This window comes from Somniosus microcephalus, chromosome 3, assembly GCF_052327205.1.
Source record: "Somniosus microcephalus isolate GS21.2 chromosome 3, FLI_Smic_1.0, whole genome shotgun sequence".
NCBI classification, from domain to species: domain Eukaryota; kingdom Metazoa; phylum Chordata; class Chondrichthyes; order Squaliformes; family Somniosidae; genus Somniosus; species Somniosus microcephalus.
The window spans coordinates 277760707-277769831 of NC_140989.1; the positions used below are offsets into that span (position 1 = coordinate 277760707).

General features: G+C 42.4%; 1 long non-coding RNA gene across 1 annotated transcript in view; it reads right to left on the reverse strand.

Annotated features, from left to right (window-relative positions):
* The window catches only part of LOC147121988 (uncharacterized), a 44773-nt gene extending 36469 nt beyond the window's left edge, over positions 1-8304 (reverse strand). The window contains exon 1 of the long non-coding RNA XR_015077659.1: positions 8221-8304. This is a non-coding gene — a long non-coding RNA (uncharacterized LOC147121988). The remainder of the gene's footprint in view (positions 1-8220) is intronic.
* Between the last annotated feature and the right edge of the window lie 821 nt (positions 8305-9125).

Genomic DNA, 9125 nt, shown 5'->3' on the forward strand with positions numbered 1-9125 from the left:
AGAAAGAGTGGGGGTGGAGGGAGAAGGAGCGGGGGTGGAGGGAGAAAGGAGCGGGGGTGGAGGGAGAGGGGCGGGGGGAGGGGGCAGGAAAATAGAGCAGCATTAGAGGCCAGGGAGAAAAGGTAGAGCTGGTAAGAGGCTGCGGGGTGGGCGGGGGCAGCACGGTGGGGAAAAATAAAGCTTAGTAAGAGGCCAGAGGAGAGTTGGAGTCTGTGAAGAGGGTGGTCGCTGAGGGCAATGGAATAGTATTGAAGCTCAGAGGAACCACACAGCAGAAATAGTGACATCAACACCGTAAGGCTGGTTGGGGTGGAGGGGGAATGGGGGTTGGGTATGGTGCTGAAAGAATAATATCCTTGGGTAGCTCTTTTAAACTATGTGGGGATAGCCATATGGAGCTTAAATAATGGCCACTGATTAACCTCAGCAGAAGTGCAGAGCAGCCAACAAAGAAACAGGGAGCTCCAAATTTTCTTGGCAGGCAGGCAGCTGCAAAGTTCTGACAGACACGCAGGAAACAGTGGCCCACAGTAGGTCATAGGTGGATGATTATGCGACTCTTAGCACAGTTATGCGCCTGAGAATGGGCTGCAGGGCATCAGGGGCCAACTAAAAGTTGGATATTAAGAGGTAAGGAAACAAACGGCCTGGCGGCCAGCCATATTAATCCTGCAGGGGGACAGGAAAGTCATCAGGAGCAGAAACTGCAAAGTTGGCAGGCAGAATGGGACTCCAGTTGTGGACTGGGGGGATGGGGTGACAAATGAGAGTGAGAACCTGGGGGGGTGGGGTTGCAATAAAAATGAATTGAAAACTAGAAGAAAACTTTTAAAAATGTGCAATGCTGAAAATAAAATCTTTTAAAAGACTTGAATTTTACTTACCTCAGACAAACCAACATGGTGTCATGGCTGGCGTAAAGATTTGAGTAATGTGCTCCTGAGCACTTCCCAGTGGCCAGTGTATTGATTTGTATGTGGGTTCAATGACGACACATTCATGAAAGAGAATGTCTTTTAATCTAAAGTATGTTCAACTCTGTTAACAGCATTACAGGAGAAACCATCTTAGAGATCCATCTAAAACGAAACTAAAACTAAACTGCTTGTCTCTCACATGCCCTCTGCTGGTCAGGCATAAATAATCAATCAGGCAAATATGCTGGTAAGGCATAAATAATCAAACAGGCAAATACCATCACTATTTGCTGATCTCATTACATCTCCCTTTCTTAAAACAAAAGTATTTTACTTTTATCTAACAACATGTTTTCTTTGTATTACTCCGCATTTTAACTGTAATACTTAATGAACTTACATTATCATTATCAAGGTTAGTTAACCTTGTTTTGTGTGTTCACATGAAATATGTAAATACACTAGAACTTGAAGAGAGAGTAAGATAACATTACTTCCTTCTATAACAAGAGTCCTTAAACTTGCTCAATGAGTCTCTCAGGAGGCTTCATGTGTCTTGAGGATTTTCTGATTGATTGTCCTTGAATCTGAGTTGTTGCCTCATGATTGGTTCTCAGCTGTGTGATCAGGTTGTTCAACAGTATCAGTCTTTTGACTTGCTGTGGCTGGTCCCATGAGAAGATCCCGACGATTTCTTCTCAGAACAGCACCCTCATCTGTCTGAATGGTGTATGATCTTGGTTGAACTTCACTCAGGACAGTTCCCTTCTGAGTCCATATGTTTGTTTTGTCTTTGTACCTTACTTGGTCACCAGTGTGGAGTTCAGGTAGGTTTTGTGTTCCTCTGTCATAGTAGTACTTTTTGCTTTTCTTTCTGTTGTTCTTTGAACTTCCTCACTTTCTCCCCCTCTTTTGTTTTCAAGAGGTTCTCCGGGATGGGTAGGTTTGACCTTAGCAGACGTCCCATAAGGAGTTGGGCTGGTGACATACCACACTCGAGCGGCGTTGTGCGGTATACAAGCATGCTCTGGTAGAAGTCAGTTCCACTGTCTTTTGCCTTGTACATCAGTCTTTTCACTGTCTGGACTGATTTTTCCACTAGCCCATTGGACTGTGGAAAGTGAGGACTTGATGTTGTGTGGACAAAGTCCCACTCTTTGGCAAAGTGTCGGAAACTTGCATTGTAAAACTGGGGTCCGTTGTCTGTGAAGACCTCGCTTGCCACGCCATGTCTGGAGAATATGGCTTTCATACATGTTATCACAGCATCTGCAGTGGTGGTGTACAGTCTACAAACCTCTGGATACAGGGAGTAATAGTCTGTGACTACAAGATAGTCCTTCCCTTGACATACGAATAGGTCAGCGCCTACCTTCTGGTAAGGTCTGTCTGGCGCTGGGTGTGGCTTTAGTGGTTCTACCGGATTGCTTGCTCAATATTTCAGGCATATTGTGCAGTTTGACACCTCATTTGTCACATCTTGGTTGATTCGTGGCCAGTACATCACCTCTCGTGCTCTTTTCTTACACTTTTCGATTCCCAGATGTCCTCCATGGATCCTTTTTAGCATCTCTCTTCTCAGACTCTTTGGGATAACTATTTTACTTCCTTTGTAGATGATGTCTTCGACCACTGATAGTTCCGCCCTGCAGTTCCAGTACTCTGCCATGTCAGGTGAGCAGTCTTGCTTCATGTTGGGCCATCCATCCAAGATGCTTTTCCTCAGTCGTCTGTGTTTCATCTTTGTCTCATTCTTTGAGCTCCATTTTTGCATCTGCTATGGGCAGTGCACTTGTGATCATGTCCACGTAGGCGTTCACTTTTTCATCCATTGTGGTGTTTGCGGGCTCTCTTGGGTCTACAGCTCTGGACAACGTGTCTGCTGTATACATCAGCTTACCCGGTGTGTACGCAACATTCAGTGTATAGCGTTGCAGCCTGATCATCATTCTTTGTATTCTAAGCGGACAGCTATTTAGTGGCTTTTGGAACAATGCAATCAAGGGCTTATGGTCAGTCTCTACACTGATTGCTTGTCCTGACACAAACTGGTGAAATCTTTCACAGGCGTATGTGATGCTGAGCAGCTCCTTTTCTATTTGAGCATATCGCGTCTCCGCGTCTGTCATTGAGCGCGATGCATATGCAATAGGTTGCCAGTAGTCATATTTTTGCAGAAGAACGGCACCGAGCCCACTCTGTGATGCATCTGATGATATCTTGATGGGTCTCGCTGGGTCATAAAACCTCAGAACTGGTTCCTCTGTGAGCAGTTTCTTTAGATCGCTCCATGACTTCTCATGCTCATGATTCCATTCCCATTCTATGTTCTTTTCAGTTAGTCTTCTCAGTGGCGCCATCTTTTCTGAGAGGTTGGATATGAATTTACCCATGTGGTTGATCATTCCATTAAACCTCTGCACGTCCTTTTTGCATTGTGGCTTTGGCATATTCTCGATGGCGGACACCTTTCTGGGATCTGGTCTGATGCCCTCACTGCTAAGGATATGTCCCACGAATGTCAGTTCTGTCACCCCGAGCCGGCATTTCTCTCTATTCAGCTTCAGGTTTGTTTTCCTTGTTGCTTCCAGCACTTTTTTCAGTCTCTCGTCATGCTCAGTTCTCGTGGTTCCCCATACTATGATGTCATCCATTGATGTATCAACTCCCTCCAGGTGCTCATATATCATATGAATAGTTTTGTGATACACTTCAAGAGCTGAGGCAATGCCAAATGGTAACCTTAGGAATCTGTATCTGCCAAATGGACTGTTGAACGTGCACAGGCTTGAACTTGCCTCGTCCAATTTCATCTGCCAAAATCCTGATGATGCATCTAACTTGCTGAAATACTTTGCATTTGCAAACTGTGACATGATTTCCTCACGTGTAGGAAGCTTGAAGTGCTCTCTCTTTATTGCTCTGTTTAGATCTCTTGGATCCAGGCAAATTCTGAGCTTTCCATTCTTTTTGTCCACTACGACGAGGGAACTCACCCACTCAGTTGGCTCATCTATCTTCTGAATCACGTTCAGGCTTTCCATCCTGTCCAACTCTGCCTTCAGTTGCTTTTGAAGAGCAAACGGAACTTTTCTGCATGGATGTATGACCGTTGGCATACTTTTATCTACTCTGATCATGTGTTCTCCTGGAAGGCAGCCTAGACCCTGAAATAGGTCGTTGTACTCTTTCATGAGTTCATCATAGACTGTCTCTCCTTCGCTTTCCACAACGAGGACTCTCTTTACCAGGTTCAGTCTCTCACAGGCTATTAAACCTAGTATGGCTTGCACATCCTTTGGCACCACGATTAATGCTAGCGTGTGCTCTCTGTCCTTGTGTGTTACTTTGACAATGCATTTTCCTTTCACTGGTATATTAGTACCTGAGTATCCTGTCACTTTCACTTTTATTCCATGTATCTTTGGTCTGGGTCTAATTTTCTTAAAATCAGTCTCTGATATCACATTAACTTGTGCTCCAGTATCCAATTTAAATGGAATGTGTATGTCATTCACTTTTAGTGTCAACATCCAGTCTCTTTTTTCTTTTTTGTTTTCAGACACAACATCTACATCGAACTCCTCTATCTCGCTTTCATCTACTGCATGGACCTTGCTTTGTTGCGCTTGGTTCTTACAGCAACGGGCATAATGGTTGTTTTTGTTGCAACTATTGCATGTTTTACCATATGCTGGACACTTTTTTGGTGGATGCTGTGTACCGCATTGACTACATGACTTTCGATTGCCCCTTTCATTTTTGTTCGCTGGCCACGCCTCTTTTTTCACATTGGCGCTCTTTTTGTTAAACGGTTTGTGTCCGTTCTTTCTCACTGCATCCACGTTGCAGCTACTGTCACTGAACAGCTCTTTTGCCTGCGACTTCACAGTCTCTGTAGCCCTACACAGTGCTATGGCTTTTCCCAGGTCTAGATTTTGCTCTCTTAGCAGTCTTTCCCTTAGACCATTATCTGGAATACCACACACCAGTCTGTCTTTTATCAGCGAGTCTGTCAGTCCCCCAAATTCACATGTTTTGCTTCAGTTTCTCAGTTCAGTCACATACTGATCAATAGTCTCTCCCGTTTTCTGTACACATGTGAAAAATCTGTGCCTCTCAAACGTCACGTTATGTTTAGGTATGCAGTAGACCTCAAACTGTTCCATTATTTTATCTAGCTTCATTTTCTCTCCATCAGCAGCGAATGTGAAGTTATTATACACCTCCAGCGATTCATCACCCACGACATGTAAGAACACTGACGCTTTCATTTTATCACTTTTCTCGTCAGCTCCGATTGCTGATAAATACAACTCCAAACGTTGTTTGAACCTTCTCCAATTTTCAGCCACATTACCTGTCAACTGAAGCTTCGCCGGTGGGTGTAAACCTTCCATTTTTCACTTCGTTAGCTATTCTCCAATGGTAAGTAACGATGTTCTCTTTTGGCTTGCTAATCTGTGGAGAGCTGATTTAACTTCAGATTTTTCCTCTTCATCTCTTTCAATCACTTCTGACACCATGTATTGGTTTGTATGTGGGTTCAATGACGACACATTCATGAAAGAGAATGTCTTTTATTCTAAAGTATGTTCAACTCTGTTAACAGCATTACAGGAGACACCATCTTAGAGATCCATCTAAAACGAAACTAAAACTAAACTGCTTGTCTCTCACATGCCCTCTGCTGGTCAGGCATAAATAATCAATCAGGCAAATATGCTGGTACGGCATAAATAATCAAACAGGCAAATACCATCACTATTTGCTGATATCATTACAGCCAGAACCTGCAATTGCACTGCAGCTGAAAGTTCTTAATGGTTTTTTAGCATCACAGGCCGTCACACTAATTGGCCTGGAATTTTCTGGTTTGCACCTACGCAGAAATTTATGCTGGTTTCTGTCGATGGGAATGTTATGTTGAAATTTCCTGTAGAGCTCATTTGCCTACATTGGAAGATAAAAACCAGTGTGAAACAAATGCAAGTGCAGTGCCATCAATAGTGGTAATAATGAGTGGGCTGCTGTCTTCTGCCATGGCGTCTCACTCTTGGAGCCTCCTGCCTCTGCTGATCCTCTTCCATTATTTTCCTGAACAGGAGTATGCCCAAAACATCCGGAGTGCTGGAATCCGAAAAATTCCAGATGCACCGGGACTGACTGCACTTTGGTTACGTATAGTGCAGGTCTCAGTAAGAATTTTTTTTTTAATTGCAAAGAAAATCACTATCAAACTCCAGAGCTCTCAGTTGCACAGATATAAGGTGACTTAGGCGATGCTGCGCCTAAATCTTTGGACGTAAATCTACGTCGGTGTAAATGCAGGAATGTCATGTGAGCTGAACTATTTTTGACGGAGGCGGGGCTATGTAAATGAGTGGCAGAGGGTTTTGGCGGACTTATTGCGGAAGTGGCGCAAACAATCAAAAGTCCTGTGTACATTTTGTATTTGTTCACAAAGAAATGCCACTATGCCGCTGTTATGCAGTAGTTACACCAAAAAGTTCCATGAAATTCCACGCCAATGGGAAAATCTTAATTAACATATGATGGCAGGCATCAGCAAATCTGGACAAAATTAACATTGGAAACTACATGGGCACCTTTGACATAGTAGTTTCAAATGGAAAGATGACGGGGAAATACCGATTTTATTAATATATAGAATTGTGAGTTTCTGTAAGGCCATTTCCAATGATCCAAACACACTTATTACTGATGTCATTGCAGCCCTGACAACACAGCAACTGAGATGCAGAAAAATCAGAAAATGTTACACCTACAAAAGAACCAGAAAAGTTATCTGGGTATGGTTAGCAGTAAGAGTAGGGTCAATTTTAGCCATATAACGTATTTATAATAATGCTTCAAATAATTTTTAATGATGTCAGTAACAAAAGTACTAGCTGGTGTATTTCCGCATGCACACAAATATTTCCATAATATAGCAGCACCTTTGAGTGAGAAAATCTACCGTATAATGGAGATCTATGTTAACTGACATTCTTCAAGACTGAGCCAACCAGGTACAAACAAGTAGGAGCTGTATTCCTCCATTTGCCATTGATTGGCATAGAATTACTATTATTGTGATTTAGCCACCAGCAATCAAATAAAAGTTTTTTTTAGTTTAGTTTATTTTCTCCCTAGTTCCACAAATATCCAGGACCATGCCTTTTCTTGGCCAAGAGGCTCCCACTAATGCCAGTCACTGGTCAGGGGCCAAGACAATGAGGTTCCTTGCCAAGGGGAAGTTCCTGAATTCTCTTCAGCACCTCTGAAGCTGGTTGAGATTGAAAATGTTGGAGAGGAGGGATTAAATCTGTGTCCTGTATTTATCCAATTGCCACACCATATGGTGCATTTACCCACTGAGCAATGAACCTCATCCTTCAGAGACAAGGAGGGAAAAGGGCAGAAAATTGGGGTGAAAAATCTGCACCTCCTCATTCTTGAGTATAATGCATTACTGCTCCAATGTGCCCCATCACTGAGTTGGCCAAACTTAAATGTATGTTTTTAAAAGATTTTTTTCCAAAATGTCTCCTCTTTCCAGGAGACATGCACTCTTGCTGCGTATAGTTCCATGAGGGTCAGTTATGCTCCAGTACCTGACCCAAGTGGCCTTTCTTCATGTGTGGGCTCAGACATGGAATGTCAGTAAGTTACTCTTCTGTGAAGAACATCATAGCTGATCTTGTCCTTGCCCAATGTCCACATGTACATTTTAAAGCAGCGGTCACTGACTACTCATCCACAGTTGGAACCCTGACTGAATTTTTTTTCTCCCCTGGCCACAGAAACTGTAGTCTCTCCTGTCACTGCTCTAGAATTTCAGACTTTTAAAATGATAAACATTCAAGTGTTTAAAATCTTGAATCTGTGCCTTCAGTTTTATTGGCAAATGTATGCTCTTGTTCCTACTCGTAATACATTGTTCTACTAACAATGTTCTGTGTTGAACCTCTGCCACATTCCTTGGTTTAGCTTGTTTAACTTAATCTCAAAATGTTCATATGAAAAGGAGAAAGTTCTTGGCAATAACAACTAATGTTGAGAGTCAGAATTCTCAACATTTGTACTCTGACTTTAATGAAGTAAGGGCCATCAGAGTGTATACTGTTTAATCAGGGATTTACTTTTTGGAAGGAGGCATGAATGTGGACCAAATCTCTCTCTCACATTGGCAATGTGCAATGAATGAGGTCAAATTGAAAATAGGCAAAATTGTACAGGTCTGTGCTTTTATCGAGCAAGACACATTGATTTGGTTTACATTAACTGTTAAATGACTTACCTTTAATAAGATGCCAGTCTATAGTGTCATTGAAGAAACTGTCAAAGATCTTGGCACATCTGGCAGAGGAAACATCAAACATCTGCGGGAGGAAACCCAGAGGAAGAATAAAAGGAAATCTTCAGAAAATCTCTGACGGTAAACTACTAATTATTTCTTGGCCTTTAAGGCCCATAATGCACAGTTAGATTCCCTGGTGTGTTCTATTAAGTTCTGGTTATAGATTTTAGTCTTTTGTGGAAATTTTTGGTAGCAGTAAAGGCAAGTAGAAAGGCTTGAGTTGATTATTTGATACATTTAGCTTGTTTGATGGATATGTTCTGAGTGAGAAGTGGGTTGTCAAAGATACAGTGAAACGAGTGAAAACCCATCTCGTGCTCGACAAGCCACTTAAAATGGAGAATGTAGTCTGCGTGGGACATTCCTAAGAAGGTAAGAATGGTCCATTCGGAATATGGCCACAAGCCAGCAAGGATATTTGCCCATTTGATTGGGCTTCTAAAGTCTAACAATGTGTCCACCAAACCTTAATCTTAACCCTATCAATCCTCGATGTCCCCTTGAATGAGCCAACCCCAGGGTTACCATCAAAATATCTTGGCCCCTAAAAGCACATAGTTCCCTAAGCATGCCCCTAAGCATATTGACAATTTTAATGTGCCAATATATTCTCCTGTAAGTACTAAGTGACAAAACTGCACAATCACTTCACAAAGTATATGTTTTTTTCTGGGCTAATAAAGGAAAATGCTCAGATGGTCAAAAGAAACAATGAATGGAACCTGGCCCCAAAAGTCCTTTTTTCTAAATGCAAGTCCAGAAGTGCAAACATCCACAATTGTTGCCGAAAGACAGGAGATGGTATCAGTACCTCTGCCTTTCAAATATGTTTAGCTAGCTTCTCA